Here is an 18,444-nt window from a genome sequence, read left to right as displayed (position 1 = left end):
GAAATTAAAAATGAAAACAACAATGTGCTTGGTGATTTTAATGAAAATACTTGCTTTAGCTAAAATTTTAGGTGTGTACTACAGTGTAAAGTTGAAAAATCCTTCATAATCTGTTAACAATTTTAATGCAGAAAATATTTTGCTGAACAGGCTGGAGATGAGTTTGGATGCAAAATGAAGCTGGGAGCAATTAAAAGCAAAGCATGTTTGCAATAAAAAATAGCCTGGGATTTGTTGTGTGGCATAGAATCAAGCCAGAATAAAAGCTTGTTTAAAGTCTCCGCTGTTGATTATTATTACCATTTTATGTGCACCATGGAGGATTTTGCGTGTTTTCAGAAGAAGGGTGTGGGAAAGGAGCAGTTTAAAACTAAGTAAACAGTTACATCAGTGCTATGTATATATCAGTACTACAGCAGCTGGACAATAAGTTTTGTGACAAATTAGATGTGTTCTGTAACTGAATGTTATTAAATATGTTGGAGAAATGAGACTGCAGATGTTGAAGTCTAGACCAAAAATACAAACTGCTGAAGGAAGTCAGCGATCGAGCAGCCATATCGATCTTGAACTGAAGCATCAGCAATTCTTTTCATTTCTCAGATGCTTCTCAACCCTGTAAGTTTTTCCAGCAGTTCAGTTTGATTTTTTTCTGTTTCTCAAGCTGATTAAGGGTAGATCTGTGTTGGCTTTTGGATTCACTGAGGCAATAGATTCCCCAGATGAAAATAACACTGCACTGACTTTTTAATATTTCTTTAAGGCCCTGTCAATTAGACTAACTAGGACTAGTAGGCTTAATATTGTCACATTTACAATCAATTATGCCCAGTGTTCCCCATCTGATATAGTTCACATTCAGTGGTTGTTGATGTTGGGTTTTGCCCACCAACCAAACTCAAGTAGTTTCAATAAACAGATCAAATATGCTAGGATGTAAAATCTGCACCTTTCTATATGCCGAATCAAAGATATCAACTTACCCGTAATAAAAATGGCAAATCCCAAGCCTGTTCCCACAGTAAAATTAAAGAAAATGGATAACAAGACAGAAGTAATTAACCAAGTAACTTCAAGTTTCAAGAGAGAGAGAAAGTTTATGTTGAATCCTAAAGCATGTGGGTATGAATCTTGAATGAGAAAAATATTTGCTTAAAAAAAAGGAAAACTAAAATATGCATTGTTCATGAAGGAAAAGTAGCAAGTAATTGATAAAATATTTTATATTTAAATCACAGAACATTATATATTATTTTTAGTAATAAAATAACTGCAGAATTCTCCTAAGTTATTGAAATGTCCCATCATGTAATTGAATTTATATTTCATATTCCTTTCACTAATGACAGTTACTCCCCTTGTTTAAAAAAGAGCCTCCAAAGAAATGAGAAAATGACATTCCACTGTTTGATATAGTGTCATTGCTGAATGGTAACTTGATTTAATATTGCCACATTTACAATCCACACAGATCAATTCATTATAACAGTGCACTGAGCCTATATGAGGGAATGTAGTAAGAGTCCAGAAAAAATATGTTGCAGTTAGAGAGAAGCTGCAGTACAGGTAGACAATAAAACATAAGGTCATAACAAGGTAGATTATGAGGTGAAGAGTCCATTTGAATTGTACTAGGGAAGCTATCCTTCAGCCTGATGGTTTGTGCTTTTAGGCTTTTGTATATTCTGGCTGATTGAATGGTGAAGTGAGAATGTTTGGAGTGGAAGTGTGTAAAGAGTCTATAGAGAGAGACTGGTTTCTGCGCTATGTCCACCATTCTGCATTCTTTTGCAGTCACAAACAGTACAGTTGTCGTACCAAGCTATGATGCTTCCAGATAGGATGTGTCTATGATACATCACTTAAAAATTTCCTCAGTCTCCTGAGGAAATAGAAGCACCTGTGAGGTTTCCTGGCCATGGTATTAACGTGGTTGGACCAGGGTGGGCTATTGGTGATTTTTCTCCTAGGAACTTCAAGCTCTCAATCTCAGCATCATTGATATGAAAGGGCATGGGCACCACCCCTTCCTGAAGGCAGTGATGAAGTGTTTTGTTTTGTCATTGAAGGAAAAGATTGTTGTTATGACACCATATCACTAGATGCTTTATCTCCATTCCACACTGTGACTCTTCATTATTTAAGATATGGCCTACTAACGTAGAATCATCTGCAAACTTGTAGGTAGAACAGAATCTGGCCAAGCATTGCATAGTGAATAGAGGAGGGTGATGGGGTGGGGGTGGGTGGGAATGAGGACATAGTGTTATGGAGCACCAGTGCTGAGGATACTCATGACAGATGTGTTGCTACTTATCCTTACTGATGGTAATCTGTTAGTCAGGAAGTCAAGAATCCATTTGCAAAAGGAGGTGTTGAGTCTCTGGTCTAGGAGTTTTGAAATGAATTTGCTTGGAACTGTATACAGTACTGAATTGAATAGGAACTGAAGTCAGAGTTGTAGTCAGTAATTAATATCTAACCTACCTGTCTTTACAGTGCAGAAGCTCCAGAGATGAGTTGTGAATTACTGTGGGTCGAGGTTGGCTAGGAGGCTGGAGTTAATGTGTGTCATGACCAGCCAGTTGAAACTCTTTGTGATTATAGATATCGAAGCCCCCAGACAATAATCTTTAAGTCATGTTACCTTGTTTTTCATAGGTACCAGGATGGGGTGATAGTGATCTTCTTAAAACAAGCAGGAATCTCAGACTAAAGTAGGGAGAGTTTAAAAATGCCTGCAAATACTCCTGCCAGCTAACCTGTACAGGATGTAGAGACACAGCCAGGGACACCATTCAGGCCAGATGCTTTCTAAGGATTTATTCTCCAGAAGACTGCTGTTAATGATGATTGTGGGTTTTAGATCCATTGAAAGCTATCAGGGTGAGCAGTGACACTTTAATCCCCATCTGTTCAAAACAAACATAGAATGTATTAAACACTTCAAGAAGAGATGTGGTGTTAAAGGCCATGCTGCCGGCCTTTGTTTTGTAGCTCATTACAATATGTGAGCCCTGCCACAACTGATAGCTGGTCTGGGACTTGATGTAGGACTGGTATTGCCTCTTGGCAACACTATGGTTTTACCAGTTTCATTATCATTCAACCTTATATAAAAACAGCTAAATGAAACAGTGCTCCTTCAAGACCAAGGTGTAGAACACATTGCCAGCAGCACATAGCACATATGGTTATGATTTCAGAAAAACAATCAAAAAGAAAAGAATAATATAGCCTAAGTCCCTGAGTGGCAGGACTCAGGGACTTGATGGTAAGTTGTCCCAGCCCAGCTTGTTTTTCCACTGAGCAAACGCCAGAGGGCAACGATCACATCTCAATTTCTTGTAAAGGTTAGGGTCACCTGAATTGAAAGCTGCAGTCACAGACTTCAAGAGGGAGTGGATCTTCCAGTTCATTCATGGTTTCTAGTTTTGGAACATCCGGATTATTCTCTTTGGTGCACAGTCCTCAACACACTTGGTGATATAAAGTTTGTGATGAAGTCAGTCTTGGGTGACTGTTGAGTCTTTGAATATAGCCCAGCCTGCTGACTCAAAGCAGTCATATAGTGGCTCATCTGTTTCCTCTGAACAGCACTGTCTACTTAAATTGATTAAGATAATAATAGAAATGGACTTAAAATGTAGACATGGAAATCAAAACTGAGCATTTCAATAAATATAATTAATTTCAATTTTTTTTACAAGCTCGCACATATAAGATAAAGAAAAGTTGTTTTGATAGAATCATGGGCGAATTTATTTGTGCTGAGGAATTTGAGAAATCAGGTTTACAAGTGAACTTTCCAAATGACTAAGACTATAAAGTGCCAAAAAGATAATGAGTTTGAAGCTAAGTACTGTTGCGTGTGCAATTTTGGATTATACTTCCAAAGGGCTTTGAGGCAATAAAATCCTTTCAGAAATAGAGAAAAGGGTACTTATGCACAGTTCTGCTTTTATGATCTTAGAATATCCCAAAGGACTTTATATTCATGAAGTTTTATACGGAAATTGTAATCACTGTTGCAGGAATGTGGTAGTCAACTTGTGAAGAAAAATTTCTGATAAATAATAGTTCAATAATGACCAGATGATCTATTTTAATAATGAGTGTAAAGAACAATTTATGGCAAGGATGCAGGGAAGAGTCCCCTACTCTTCAAAGTCATTTAACATTTCTTTTATGGCCAGCTCAGATAAAGGAAATGGATTTGATTTAACATTTTACCTGAAAATTAGTGCCTGACTTTTCAGCAATGTGATAATACTGATTTTACTGTACAAGTGCTTCAGTTCAGATTTTTGTATTCTTTGTAATGTGTAATCCTATGTCCTTCTGACTTGGAGATAAGCATTTTTCCATGAAGAAATGCAAATACAAAGAAGGCTTTTGAAGTTGTGGTTCATGGAGTTCTGCAGCATAGAAACAGGACTTTGGCTCAAATTATCCAGACTAACCCTGTGTTTGCCTTGTATCCCTCTAAATTTTTCCTATTCACATACCTGTTCAAATGTCTTTCAAATATTGTAATTGTACCTATCACTACCACTTACCCTGGCAGATCATTCACGACATCCACTTCCCTCTGTTTAGAAATTTGTGACCCGCAATTATTCTTAAATCTTTCCCCTCTAACCTTAACCCCATTCTGCCTAGCTTTAGACTTGTCTACCCTAGAAAAATGACTTTGACTGTTTGCCTCTCACAATTTTATGAACTTTTGTAAATTTTTCTTTCTTTCTAAATCTTTTTATTAATATTAGTAATATGGACAGAATACAAATGATATATTGATAAAGAAATTACCAACATACAAATTCCATTACATATGAAAAAAACATACATAATAGTTACAATATAAATGATTTTACCAAGACATAAGCCATAAAATATATGTATGAACATGGTAAGTCTAAATATTTCATAATATATGATATAAAGAAAACAGAGAAAAGAAAGAAAAAAATTTTAAAAATATATATATAATGCAAAACTAGCTAATCTAATCTAATAACTAATATAGAAGAAAAAAGAAGCAAAAAAAAGAGAGAGAGAGAAAAAAAAGGGGGCTGTTTATAATATCTCACAAAAATAAATATTCATCAATGCCGTCACTTCCGGTCCTCTCAACATACATAAGCTAAAAGCTGGGAAATCAAATGAACTTGGCACAGGGTCATATTACATCATATGAAAATGTTGAATAAATGGTCTCCATAACTTTTCAAATTTAATAGAAGTCTCAAAAGTACCACTTCTAATTTTTTCTAAATTTAAACATAACATAGTTTGAGAGAACCAATTAAATACAGTGGGAGGATTAATTTCCTTCCAATTCAAGAATATAGATCTTCTAGCCAACAGAGTTAGAAATGCAATCATTCGACGGGCAGAAGAAGATAAATTTTTCAACCATCTACTTCAGGGAAATCAGTCACAACCTACCCAATCTCTCATTATATCTCAGGTCTTCCTGTTCAGGCAATGTCCCTGTGAATCCTTTCTGCACCCTCTCTAGCTTAGTCACATCCTTTTCATAGTAAAGTGACCAGATAATTCCTATCCTTCTTGCCTCGACAGATGAAGGGGTGCATACTACATGACTTCTTCACCACTCTCTTTACCTGTGGCACCACCCTCACTACGTACTTGTACCCCTAGGTCGTGCTTGTCTGCCGTACAGCACTCTTCCAGATCCTTGCCAAGCACTGGCCTGGTTTAATTTTTTGGAATGATCTGTCTGGATAGAATGGAGAACAAAGTTTATTTTACTTTATCTCGGTACACGACAATTAAAAAAAAATCGATTACTTCCCAAAATGCAACACTTGTCTGAGTAAAATTTTCCTACTTAATCTAGATCCTGCTATAACTTTAAACAACATTCTTCACTGTTCACTGTCCTGCAAACTACACTCTCTTCAAAATCATTATTATTCAGGAAGAACCCAGCACTGTTTCCTATGACACACCATTTTTATAGGTGTCCAACCTATAAAGCAATCCTCCAGTATCAGCAACCCAATTTTGTATACAGTTTTCTATCTCATCCTGTATTGCAAGTATTGCCAGAATCAGAATTAGTGTCACTGGCATCAGTCCCACAACATGAGGGAATAAATCTTTGCATTATGACTCCATCACAATGTACAGACATGTGAATTTCTAATTCTAACAGCTTGTAGAATGAAGCTGTCCTGTGGCCTGTTAGTCATGTTAATGCTGCGGTACTGTTTGCTAGTTGGAAGCAGCTGAAACAGTTTATGGTTGGTGTCCGTAATGATGTTCCATACCTTCTTTACACACCTGCTGCTATAAATATCCTCAATGGAAGGAAGCTCACATCCATAGATGTGCTGTAGTACATCCAAAGATTCAAAATACAATTCTTATCAAAGAATGTATGAGTGATACAACCTTGAGATTACAGGCAGTCACAAATCAAGAAGCCCAGAAGAACCCAATTAAAAAAATAAAGACCAACCCACAATGCACACAGAGGAGGAGAAAAACCACAAACAATAGAAACAATCCACAACAATTTTGATATTGCAATACATAATAAAAATTTTATAAAGTACAAAAAGAAATAATATTTGTATGAATTAAGTAAGTAGCACAAAAAGAGCAAAAAAAAGAAAAAAAAGTGAGGTAATGCACATGGGTTCATTGTCCATTCAAAACTCTAATGGCAGAGGGAAAGAACCTGTTCCTAAAACATCGAGTGTGTGTCTTCAAGCTCCTGTACCACCTCCTTGGCGGTAGCAATGAGAAGAGGGCATGTCCTGGATGAATTGTGTCCTTAATGACCTATACTGCCTTTTTGAGGCATCTCCTTTTGAAGATGTCCTCAATGCTGGGAAGGCGAGTGCCCATAGTGGAGCAGGATAGTGTGCAGCCAGACACAAAATACTCTGCAGAGGCTGGGGTCAAGGCAACACGCACAACACGCTGGAGGAACTCAGCAGGTCAGGCAGCATCTGTGGAAATGAACAGTAAATGTTTCGGGCCGAGACCCTTCGTCAGGACTGAGGAGGGAGGGGGCAGGGGTCCTATAAAGAAGGTGGGGGGAGTGGGAAGGAGAACAGTCCTCCAGGTGAGGCAATACTTTACTTGTGAGTCAGTTGGGGTCATCTATTGCATCCGGTGCTCCTGGTGTGGCTTCCTCTACATCGGCGATACCCGACGCAGATTGGGGGACCGCTTCTTCGAGCACTTCCACTCCATCCGCCACAACAGACAGGATTTCCCGGTTGCCACCCAGTTCAATTCTGCTTCACATTCCCATTCGGATATGTCCATACACGGCCTCCTCTACTGCCATGATGAGGCCAAACTCAGGTTGGAGGAGCAACACCTCATATACCGTCTGGGTAGTCTCCAGCCCCTTGACATGAACATTGAATTCTCCAAATTCCGGTAATTTCCTCCCTCTCCCTTCCCCCATCCCAGTTTCCCTCTGCCTCCTCCTCCAGCTGCCTATCACCTCCCTCATGGTTCTGCCTCCTTCTACTATCCATAGTGCTTTCCCCTTACCTTCCTCCTTCACCTTTCCTGCCTATCCCTTCCCCACCCCTTGATCTTTCCCCTTACTGGTTTTCACCTGGCACCTACCAGCCTTCTCCTTCCCACCCTCCCCCTACCTTCTTTATAGGGCCCCTGCCCCCTCCCTCTTCAGTCCTGATGAAGGGTCTCGGCCCGAAGCATTGTTCATTTCCACAGATTCTGCCCAACCTGCTGAGTTCCTCCAGCACATTGCTTAGTGTGCATCCTTCTGCAGCTTTTTTCTGACCCTGTGCAGTGACCCCTCTATACCAGATGGTGATGCAACCAGTTCAAATGCTCTCTGCTACATTTGTTCAAATTTGCAAGAATTTTTGGTGATAATCATGTCTCCTCAGACTCCTAATGAAATACAGAAACTGCCATTCCTTCTTTGTAATTGCATCAATATGTTAAGCCCAGGATAGATCTTCAGAGATGTTGACACTCAGGAAATTGAAACTGCACATCTCTTTTACTGCTGATCTCTTGACGAGAACTGCTGTGTATTCCCTCGACTTTCCTCTCCTGAAGTCCACAATCAATTCCTTGGTCTTTCTGACATTGAGTGCATGGTTGTTGTTGCGTCAACACACAATCAGCTGATCTATCTCACTCTTTTACGTTTCCTCATCACCATTTGAAATTCCCCCAAAAATAGTTGTGTCATCAGCAAATTTATAGAAGGTGTTTGAGCTGTGCCTAGCCACGTAGATGTGGTTGTAGAGAAAGTAGAGCAGTGGGCTAAGCATGCATCCTTGTGGTTCCACTAGTGGTGATTGTCAACGAGGAGGAGGTAATACTTCTGATCTGTACTGATTGGTCTCTGGATGTGGAAGTCAAGGATCCACTTACAGAAGGAGGTACAGAGACTCAGTTTTCTGAGCTTATTGATTAATATTGAGAGTATAATAGTGTTGAAAGCAGAGCTGTAATCAATCAACACCAACCTGATGTGGGTAGTACTATTGTCTAGGTGATGCAAGGCCAAGTGGAGAACCAGTGAGATCATGGACCTGTTGTGGCAGGACCTTTGCTTAAGCAAGAGTTGATTCTGACCATGACCAGAGCACTTCATTACAGTAGATGTGAGTCCAACTGGGCAATAGTCATTGAGGCAGCTCACCCTGCTCTACTTGGGCACTGGCATGATTGTCACGCTCTTGAAGCAGCTTGTAATCTCCAGCTGCAGCAGTGAGAGATTGAAGCTGTCCTTGAACACTTCTGTCAATGAACACTTCTGTCCTTGAACACTTCTGGCACAGGTTGTCAATGCCCTACCAAGTACACCATAAAGGCTTGACACCTTGTGAGGGTTCACCCTCATGAAAGATGTTCTGATGTTGGCCTCTGAGACAGATCACAGGGTCACCAGATGCTGATGGAATTTGCACAGGTGTAGTTTTATTCTCCTTTTCAAAACATGCATGAAAGGTGTGAAACATCACAGTCATTCATGATATTACATTTTGTCTTGTAGGAAGCAATGGCCTGTAAGCCCCGCTAGAGCTGATTTGCATCTGATTCCATCTCTAACCGCAATTGGAATTATTTTCTCATTCTTAAAGTAGCCTTCCATACTCATACCTGGACTTCATGTGTACTGGTCTTAATTGCCATAGAACTAGCCTCAAGCAGACTACGAACCTCCTGGTTCATCCACAGCTTTTGGTTGGGTCTGTCCAGTATGTTCTTGAAGGCACACACTTCTCCACACAGGTCTTGATAGAGTTGCTGACAGCTGTAGGATGTTCATTCAGATTCAAAGATGAATCCCTGAATATTCTCCAGTCAACTCAAAGCAGTCCTGTAGGTGCTGCTCCATCTCTTTGACCACACCTTTTTTGTCCTCACCACATACTTTGGACTTTAGTCCCTGCCTGTATGTTGGGAGTAGAAGTACAACCAGCTGATCAGACTTGGTGAGCTACATTTCTGTGAAGCAAAGTACAAGAGCAGTCCCCTAATGCACCTTTAGTACTGTAATCTTGCTCTGCGGTCTTCAGTTATATTTTCCAGAGACTCTACATTTCCTAGCAGGATAGTTGGGAGTGAGGGTCTAAAGCCTCTGCCTTTTAATTGTACCTGCAAACTGGCCCACATTTGATGTTCTCGCTTGGTAATGCATTGTTCTGAAGTCATAAAAGCAGCAACAGAATATCAGTTTTTAGTGCTATGAAGATATTGCAGCAAGAGAATCTAATAGAAAATAATTTGTTATCTGATAACATAATGTAATTATTGATTTGTATCATAAATGTAACTTAACTTGCCAATTTTAAAATTAAATGTAAATATAATGTTCTGTTTACTTGCCAAACAATAACAATAACTTTCTACTTGATCATCTGAATAACTATCATTCCTGGCAAGTCATAGGCTTTCACTGATCAAATGAGGAGAATTCTGATTATATTGTATAAATCTGCTATGAACTTTATTATTAGAAATGAGGACAAGCTATATCAATCTCTGAAGTTAACAAATGTCTCCACAGACTCTAATTAATTTTAAATGATGGTAATGCTTAGGGGAGACGTAAGGTGAGTTGCACAATGCAGGATACCACAGATACTTGTATTTATAAACAGAGTGCATGATCATTTATAAATGTTACACAATTTTGTAACAGTATTTATTGTTTGGAATTACAGTGGTGTGAATGCTACTGAGGATGTCAACTGCTAACTGAATGTTCCCCAGATCTCATTATAGATAGTCTGAGGTTATGAAAACCTGTCTTATTGACACCCCTACATAGGATCTCCTATAATAAAATTCAAAATTCATACTGTATCTACATACATTCATTGCCAAGAATAGCAAATAAAAAAATTTCTCTCTCTCTCTTTCTCACTCTGACACTCTCACTCTCTCCCCACTTGCAATAGTTGCTTTTTTTTAAATCCATTTTATGTGCTTTGATGCCACTCATTACAATACTGTGGATGTATGGTATATCAAGAGATTTTGTGTATTTTCCAAAATAAGCCTCTGAAAAAATAAAACCACTTCTTATCCCAGGGACATCACTGACTGCTTTTCAGAATAGTGCAAATGGTAAAGAATAAAGCAACATTTAGCAAACATCCAAATTTCCAATAGTGGCAAGCGAATTCTGAATCAGATTAAGCTGACTGGGCCTGGGCAGTTCAGCAGACATGCACTAGGGCTGAGAAAATTGACCTTCATCAGTCTTTTGTGCTAGATATAACTGCAGACAGTGAACAACTTTTCCATCTACAGTAACTTCAGCTTTATTAGTTCATTTTTATACTTACAATCAAATGTTGTTATGATGCTCAGGAAGATTACCCTTACCTCCTGAATTTAGATCTTCCTTCTGTGTTTGGCACAAGCTTGTAATGAAGCAAAATGGTCTTGACAGGACTCAAACTGAATATCAATGAACAAACTTTGTAGTGCTTCGACAGCACAGTCTTATCACTTCACTGCTGATCAAAGGATAGACCAATAGGCCAAGTATTAAGCAAACTGGATTGACCCATATCTGGACTTCAATGCCCTGAGTAACTGAATCCTTAAAATGTTCACTCATTTTGCACCAGATACAAGTTTTATTTTCATTCAGATCAGTGAAGTTCAAAGTTGTGGTGAGAAAGAGCCAGCAGACCCTGAATGCCTGTTTACTGCCTGACAGCTAAAGTGAAATTTTCCCATCAAGTCTAGATGCTCAGGTGGTTCCTGTATGAGTTGGAAAGCAGTTAGTTCTGCGGTACATTAATTCAGAATCTAATTTTAAACATTGTTTGTGAGCCAAGCACCTGGGAGCTGTATGATCAGGTGTTACAGTAAAAAGATGGAAACTTTAATTCTTGGATGAACTGAATGACCCAGACAAAGGCACTGTAGAGCATGTTACTGGATAAAATTAAAGTATCAAGAAACATTGCTCAATAAAGGACCATTGTTATCCACAATTTTAATTCGTTTTGCTCAAAACTGCCACAATTTATTGCCCTTTTAAATGACCAGATTGATTCCTTGGAAGGGGTGTTTATATTGAGGAAATATTGTGTACATTGGCTGCATTCTCTGGAGCTTAAAAATTAAGAGTTTATCTCATTGAGACATAAACTATTATGTAAGAGCTTTTTCAGGGTGGCTGTTATGAAAATGATTTTCCCAGTGGAGGAGTCTTAACTAAGGATCACGTTCTAAACAACAACTTGGGCAGATAAGGAGGGAATCTTTCTCTCAGGGAATTGTTCATCTGCAAGGATACCCAATCTTTTTTAACTGATGGATCCATGAGCCCCAGGTGAGAACCCCGATCTAGAGAATTTTCTATCCCAGAGAATTGTAAAGGCAGAAGCATTAAGGACTTGCAAGCCTAAAATGGATTTTTGGACTACTACATGAAAGAAAGCTCTGGAGACTGGACAGTAAAACAGGGTTGAAGCCAAAGATCAGAGCATCCATGATTTTGAATTTTTGAGCTGCTGAGTTAGGAAGTCTACTGCTCCTGTTTTTTATATATGTTATTCCAAATTAATTCTTATAGATCCAAAGAAATATGTGGTCTAGGAAAAAAACCATTCATTCCACTGTATGAAATCCTCCACAAATAATCCAAATCCATTCCCATTACTTTAGTCTCATCCATTAATTCTACCTCCCTATGTTTCAAATATACACCTCCCTCATGATATTTATAATGTGATGCATTTATTTCTCCAAATTTCAATTTGCATAAATGTTTTCCTCATTTCCTACTAACATTTGCTTTGTTCTGTTTATATCAGTACCTGAATTGATCTCCTTTTATTGACGTCTTCCCACTACCCCAGTGTTTTTAGTATTGACAAGTTTCCACACTGATGACCACTCTAATACAGTTTGATTCATTGCAAGTGTTTAGAAACAAATGTGGTTCAAATTGCATGGGCAGTAAGCTTAGTAAACAGTAAAATGTAGCAGTGTTTTTTCTTCTCTTTTTGCATTACCTATTTAATTTAACATGATGCCTGACTACATGAGGGTTTATGAAGCAGCACAGTTTTCAGGTAAATGGAGCGTATTCCAGAACACATGTGACTCATAACAAGGCTAAGGTACTTGACAGATAAGTCACTTACCATAGAATACCCAAGCTTTAATCTACACTTGCAGTCACAGTATTTGCCTGATCTAGTTATTTAATGATTACTCTCCTTCATCATAGGAGAGCCTGCAAAGCTACGTCAAATGGCATGGCATGCTAATTATGTATTACTCTTAGAGGTGTCTACTGGTATGTGTAATGAAAATTTTACTTTCTTCTTATTTGGCTTATAGCAGAACATTGTTTCTGTGTACATGAATTAAATACAGTTTACTCATTATCTGTAACAAATTAAACACGAGATATTCATCAGCAAATATCATTATTTCTGATTTTACAATTAAAAAGTCATTGATAAATTGGCTGAAGGTGGTTGAACATAGGGCACTACCCGAATGAACTTTGGCAGTGATTTCATAATTGGGACCCTGAATTACACAAAATCGCAATTCTTTCCTTCATGCACCTGAAGGAAATCTGCCATCTATAGTCTGCAGATCACCCCTTGTAGTACTTAAATGGAGCTGAACACAAGTACAGTCAACTCCTACCATTGCATTATTGAAATGGAACGAGGCTCCATCCCAAGCTCCCAGTCTCTTGTACGTAATGCATCCCAGATCAGCACTCCATGGCTTCATGTGTTGGGGTAAGTATCTGTTCCAGACACCTCCAGGATTTTAATAATTATTCCAACATGATTAGCAAGCTCCTTTGCATACTTCATTGACTAGCAAATCATTTGAATTATTTTTCAAACTTGGATTATTCATCAAAACTAAACATTTCAATAATTAAGGATGATTTCTAATTGACATCATTTCCTCAATCTGATAAATGTCATCGACAGTGAAAATGCAATTTTATTACTTCTGTAATTGTATTAATGAGTTTGTAACTTCATTTCAATAAGCTCATTTAATTTAAGTGTCCCTTCAGGAAACGTAAGTCAGTTTTCAATATAGCCGATAATTAAAGCAATAGTTCCTGTGCATCTAACACAATAACTGAGACAAACAAGTTATCATTACAGGTTGAGTATTTCTTATCCAAAACGCTTGAGGTTGTAAATGATTCAGATTTTGGCTTTTATAATATTTGCATCGATGTAATGAGATACCTTGGGAATGGGACATGTCTAAACATGAAATCCATTTACATTACATATTTAGCTTACGCATATACCCAGAAGGTAGTTTTATTTAATATTTTAATGATTCTGTGCATAAAACAGTAATATGTACATTGAACCATCAGAAAGGTAAGTTATCACTAACTCCATGACCCAGGTGAACAGTCAGTGGCTGTTTGTCATCACCATCATTTCCAACTCCGAACTTATGTGCTCCCAGTATGCAATCTTTGTCTTGCACTTGTTCTTCACACATATGCACTGTTCAGTGTGTTAGATTTTCATCAGTGACATTCTTGCCAAACTTATAAATTAATTCTCTGCTGCTTTGTGATCAGCATGTGTTTTATCACCACAAATTTTTAAAAATGTAATGCAGTAATTTTCATAAATTTATGCAACCAGCCTGCTAAATATTCACAATTACCTTCAATTTTCAGTTCATTGTGATAGATCTTTGCTTGTTTGTTGATCAACGTACCATTAAGTGACATATATTCACTCCAGTGAATCCACTCTTACCATGCACTATTGAGATCTTAATTTTTTACTTTCTTATGATCTTATAGAATCCATGAATGAAAGCACTAAATAAAGCCATTCCACTCAAGAAGAAATTAGTGCTTTCATTCATTGATTCTATAAGATCATAAGATGTAGGAGCAGGATTAGGCCATTCAGCCCATTGATTGTGCTCACCATTTGATCATAGTTGATTTATTTTCCCTTTCAACCCCATTCTCCTTCCTTTTCTCCATAACCTTTCACGCCCTGACTAATTAAGGACCTATCAACCTCCACTTTAAACATACCCAATGACTTGTCCTCAAAGGACATCTGTGGCAATGAATTCCACAGTTTCACCACCCTCCAAAGAAATTCCTCCTCATCTTCTAAAGATATGTCCTTCTATTCTGAGGCTCTGCCCTCTGATCCTGGACTCTTCCATTATAGGAAACATCCTCACCATATCACATACACTCTATTTCAGCCTATCAATATTGGATAGGTTTCAATGAGATTCCTGCTTATTCTTCTAAACTGTAGCGGTTACAGGCTCAGAGCCATCAAACTGTCCTCACACATTAACCCTTTCATTCCTGAGTTCATTCTCATGAACCTCGCTGGACTTTCTCTAATGCCAGCAGATCCTTTCATAAATAAAGATGCCCGACGTTTCCTACATGTGATTTGACAAATGCCTTATAAAGCTTTACTATTACATCTTTGATGTTATATTCTATACTCCTGATTTCCAGATCCCCTGCCATTAGAATGCTGGGATTTCAGTGGAGCAGATATGATGGACTGAATGACCATATTCTGTTCTGATATCTTGTTTCTATTAATCAGTCCTAAATGGACCAACCACAGTAATACTGTATCTATAAGACCAGCTAAAAGGCTAGGATTCCCAGAAAGAATCCTCCATGATACAATGTATATCAGGACTTTGGTGGAATACTCCACACTTAGCTTCATAAGAGCACCTCCAATAACTTTTAAGAAATTTGGCACCATCCACACAAAACTCATACCCCATCTATGAACCTGTACATTCCCTCCCTCCACCACCAGTATCTATAAATGTTTTGCATCAACTACCGAAAGCATATTTGATGGCACTTCTCAAACCCAACGTCTAAACCATTGACGAGGCTTCAATATACTGTTGCTAACGTGGACATCTATTGTTACTACTTGCTCATTACTGGTCATATCCAGGTCATATGTCTCATCAAGACTGTTCTACTGTTCTTTAGATAAGGATAATCAGCAAGTCCTTGTTAAGTGGAGATCCTTTTTGACTATTTTCATTACATATTTCAAAGAGGTGACAATATATTTTGATACGACAGTGCAGTTGATCATAGTCTTCGAGGATTCATTAAAGCCATTGACAAGGCTCCAGTGGGAAATTCGTGCAGAAGGTTAGAGCAGATAGGGTCAAGTCAGTTTGGTAAATCAATTTTGTAATTGGCTTAATGATAAGAGACGAAGAGTGATACTGGGCTTGTCCTTGTAACTGGAAGCACGTGTCTAGTGGCACGATTATCAGTTTGAAGCCCTTGCTGTTAGTTATATATTTTAGTGGTCTGTATGTGAATAGGAAAGTGTGATCAGTAAGTTTAAAAATGATGCAAGGATTGCCGAGAACACTTAATACAAGCTAAGACAGCTGCAGGCTGAAAAAGGTGACTGCAATACCTCTTGCCAAGCTGTTTGCAATATCGACAGAAATGCGGAGAAATGCCAGGTGTATCTTGTGAGCATAAGGTAAGACAAAACCAATCTAGTTAATTATCACCCCTTCATCCTACTGCCAATCAGCAAAGTGGGGAGCACTGAGGGAGTCTGACACAGAAACAGATATGGATCCAGAATATCTCTACTGAAATGCCTTGGTAGGTTCACAGCCCAGTCACTTTCATCTGGTTTTTTGGCAGATCTTTATTCGTTTCAGTGGAAGTGTTAGTCGTGGAATGCTTCGCCCAGATTAAGTTGCTCATCTGCCCATATAGAGAAACGCCTAGGCAACATTCAGGATGGTACCGAAAAAACGCAAATAACATTTAACATTGCCCAAGTTGACATTAACAAGCAACCATCACGTTCACCAGTTTTGAGTCTAACTATCAATGGCTTATGAATCCAACACTATGAGTCTCGGGGGGAACATTCTTCATTTGTCAGGAACATAAATACCCGTGCTGCAAGAATTGGTCCCGAGCAACAGTCGGTTTGTTAGCGATTCCTAAAGTCTGGCTAACCTTCATAAAGCACCTAAGAAATATGCTCTACTGACATGAATAATAGCAGTTCAGCAAGATTTAAGAAAATTGTGTTCCTGCAGCAAAAGAAAAAATGCTGGAGAAGCTTAACTGGCCAGACAGTCGAAGGTTCACTGATACTTTGTTTTATTTTTATAGAGATAGAACACGGCAGGACCTTTCTCTTTGGGTATGTGGGAAGAAACCGGAGCACCCGGAGGAAATTCAGGCCGACGTGGGGAGAACGTACAAACAGCGGTGGGAATGAACCAGCGTCGCCAGCGCTGTAATAGCGTTACGCCATCATGCCGCCCATACTTAATTTTTGAAGTCCAGGTTCCAGCATCTGCACTTCCTTGTGTCTTCAAACACAGTACAGTATCCCACTTTGGCGCCGCAGCCACCGTAAATATTCACATCATACAAAACTAGTTTACCTCAATGCATTGTGTATCATATACAAAAAAAACACTGCTATAACCTCCCAGAAGGACTGGGGTTTCAGCTAGGTGACAGCATCGACACCTTGAACTTCTCCAAATCACAGCCCATCCTCACTTGGAAACATGTACTCTTTATTTAAACATTAACTCTGAAACTCCCTGCCTAGTAGCAAATCAAAGCAACAGGACTATTAATATCAGTTAAAAAAAAGTAACGCTTAGGAGGAAGTAGAGAGTGTATAAATGAAGAGCAGCAACGCAGTCTGCAGGGGCAGGGTTCGTTTAGTAGCAAATATTTTGTTAAAACCCAAAAAGAGGAATCCCTATATTAGCTCTGTCTACCACTCTTCCTGTGAACCAATCATTCTTCCCTCAAGAAATACAGTAACCGGAAAGTAGAACACTGAAAATGGACAAGGGACAGCCAGTGGATGTAGTGTACCTGGACTTCCAGAAAGCTTTTGATAAAGTCCCACATAGGAGATTAGTGGGCAAAATTAGGGCACATGGTATTGGGTGACATGGATTGAAAATTGGCTGGCTGACAGGAAACAAAGAGTAGCGATTAACGGGTCCCTTTCAGAATGGCAGGCTGTGACCAGTGGGGTACCGCAAGGTTCGGTGCTGGGACCGCAGCTGTTTACAATATACATCAATGATTTAGATGAAGGGATTAAAAGCAACATTAGCAAATTTGCTGATGACACAAAGCTGGGTGGCAGTGTGAAATGTCAGGAGGATGTTATGAGAATGCAGGGTGAGTTGGACAGGTTGGGTGTGTGGGCAAATGTATGCCAGATGCAGTTTAATGTGGATAAATGTGAGGTTATCCACTTTGGTGGCAAGAACAGGAAGGCAGATTACTATCTAAATGGAGTCAAGTTAGGAAAAGGGGAAGTACAATGAGATCTAGGTGTTCTTGTACATCAGTCAATGAAAGCAAGCCTGCAGGTACAGCAGGGAGTGAAGAAAGCTAATGGCATGTGGCTTTTATAACAAGAGGAATTGAGTATAGGAGTAAAGATGTCCTTCTGCAGCTGTACAGGGCCCTGGTGAGACCACACCTGGAGTATTGTGTGCAGTTTTGGTCTCCAAATTTGAGGAAGGACATTTTTGCTATTGAGTGAGTACAGCGTAGGTTCACAAGGTTAATTCCTGGAATGGCGGGACTGTCATATGTTGAAAGATTGGAGCAACTGGGCTTGTATACACTGGAATTTAGAAGGATGAGAGGGGATCTGATTGAAACATATAAGATTATTAAGGGATTGGACACGCTGGAGGCAGGAAGCATGGTTCCGCTCATGGGTGAGTCCAGAACTAGAGGCCACAGTTTAAGAATAAGGGGTAGGCCATTTAGAACAGAGATGCAGAAAAACTTTTTCACCCAGAGAGTGATGGATATGTGGAATGCTCTGCCTCAGAAGGCAGTGGAGGCCAAGTCTCTGGATGCTTTCAAGAGAGAGTTAGATAGAGCTCTTATAG

The sequence above is a fragment of the Hypanus sabinus genome, chromosome 10 (genome assembly GCF_030144855.1).
Source record: "Hypanus sabinus isolate sHypSab1 chromosome 10, sHypSab1.hap1, whole genome shotgun sequence".
NCBI classification, from domain to species: domain Eukaryota; kingdom Metazoa; phylum Chordata; class Chondrichthyes; order Myliobatiformes; family Dasyatidae; genus Hypanus; species Hypanus sabinus.
This window is presented reverse-complemented; position numbering follows the sequence as displayed.